Source organism: Benincasa hispida, chromosome 4 (assembly GCF_027475165.1).
Source record: "Benincasa hispida cultivar pf3 chromosome 4, pf3_genome.v1.1, whole genome shotgun sequence".
NCBI lineage: Eukaryota > Viridiplantae > Streptophyta > Magnoliopsida > Cucurbitales > Cucurbitaceae > Benincasa > Benincasa hispida.
In genome coordinates, this window is record NC_143481.1 from 23,357,378 (window position 1) to 23,359,384 (window position 2,007).

The 2,007-nt window shown below is 40.5% G+C and overlaps 1 pseudogene across 1 annotated transcript; it reads left to right on the plus strand.

Moving 5' to 3' along the window:
• The first annotated feature begins 410 nt into the window (after window positions 1–410).
• Window positions 411–1,740, plus strand: LOC120075854 (mitochondrial uncoupling protein 5 pseudogene; annotated as a pseudogene). Its single transcript, XR_016529119.1, has one exon. The product of XR_016529119.1 is annotated as a mitochondrial uncoupling protein 5 pseudogene (transcript).
• Window positions 1,741–2,007: the final 267 nt, after the last annotated feature.

Below are 2,007 nucleotides of genomic sequence, written 5' to 3' on the forward strand. Positions count from 1 at the left end.
TTCTATTTATAAATTTTGAAATATATATTTGTATTATTTGTTTGTTAAAATTCCATTTTGGTATTTTCAAATTTGTTCAATTTTAATTTTTTGTATTTGCAAATGTCTAAATTTAATTCATATACTTTTAATGAATCTTAAATTTAGTCTCTGGAAGTTAATTTTTATTGAAATTGATTAAACAATAATAATAATTTTCATGTAAATTGCAAAGAAACAAAATATGTGAAAATATTTTTAAAATTTATAGTAAAAATGTTAATAAAAAATAAAAAGTAATGAAAAATCTATAATAAACTAGTAGCGAGACTAATTGAAAATACATAAATTAAATTAAATATTTAAAAGTAAAGAGAGTAAATTTGAACCAACTAAATGATATTTTAGTTCCATCCAAATCATTCACTAAAGTTAAATTGGGAATTGCAGTTGGGTTCCCTTCCCGGCATCTTCTTCCAATGAACCCACCACGCGTAAAGACCCGGCCGCCTTACGAATCCCCTCCGCCTCCCATTTCCTATATAAATTAACTCTCCGTCTCTCCCAATTACCCAATTTTCATTTCCAAATCTTTCTTCTTCTTTCTTGATTCTTCATCTTCTTCTTTCTTTTCCCCCAATTTTCATCTCTCCTGAAAATGGGTTTCAAGGGATTTCTCGAAGGAGGAATCGCTTCCATTGTTGCCGGTTGCTCCACTCACCCACTTGATCTCATCAAAGTTCGGATGCAATTGGACGGCGAGAAACCGCCGCTTCCAAATCTCCGCCCCGCCCTAGCTTTCAATGCTTCTCGTTCCGTTGTCGCGCCGGAATCTTTCCACATCCCGCCGCCCCAACCTCCGCGTGTCGGACCCATCTCGGTTGGCGTTAGAATTGTCCAGTCCGAAGGTGTTACTGCGCTGTTTTCCGGCGTCTCTGCCACTGTTCTCCGGCAGACTCTTTACTCCACCACTCGGATGGGTCTCTACGACATCCTCAAGACTAAATGGTCCGACCCGAATTCTGGCAGCATGCCTCTGACCCGGAAAATCACGGCGGGGTTAATCGCCGGCGGGATTGGCGCGGCGGTGGGGAACCCGGCCGACGTCGCAATGGTGAGAATGCAGGCTGACGGCCGGCTTCCGGTGGCCCAGCGGCGGAATTACGCCGGCGTGGTGGACGCCATCACAAGAATGTCGAAGCAAGAAGGGATTACTAGCCTCTGGCGCGGGTCGTCACTTACGGTGAACCGGGCGATGATTGTGACGGCGGCGCAGTTGGCATCGTACGATCAGATGAAAGAGACGATATTGGAAAAGGGTGTGATGAAGGACGGACTGGGGACTCACGTGACGGCGAGTTTCGCGGCGGGGTTTGTGGCAGCAGTGGCGTCGAATCCGGTGGATGTCATAAAGACGAGAGTTATGAATATGAAGGTGGAGGCCGGGGCGGCGCCGCCGTACAGTGGGGCGTTAGACTGTGCAATGAAGACGGTGAAGGCTGAAGGGCCGATGGCTCTTTACAAAGGATTTATTCCGACGATTTCACGGCAGGGGCCTTTCACGGTGGTCTTGTTTGTCACACTTGAACAAGTCCGAAAGATTTTCAACCAATTTTGACTTTTAATTTTACAAATTACAGATGAGAATTTAAAGTTTGTAATTCTTTTGATTTTATTAAAAGAAATGAGTGAAATAATTTACTCTCGGAGAGAATTGAACCTCTCAATTCAACAGTTATGCATATTTAGAAGTTTACACAATTTTTAATTTTTTTTTTTTTTAAGTAAACATATCAATACAAGCTTAAAAGTATTCCTGTTTTCTCCATTCATAAAGGAAAAGTATAACTAACTAAACACATTTTGAGTGGCTCATTTTCTTCTATAGAAAATATAACAATTTTCTACTACTATTAGCATTTTTTTTTACATTTTATTGTATTTTTCTTGTTAAAATACAATATCAAAACTTATTACCTATGTACTTGCAAGTGACCAAACAAAAAAGTTACATGACTGCGGCATACT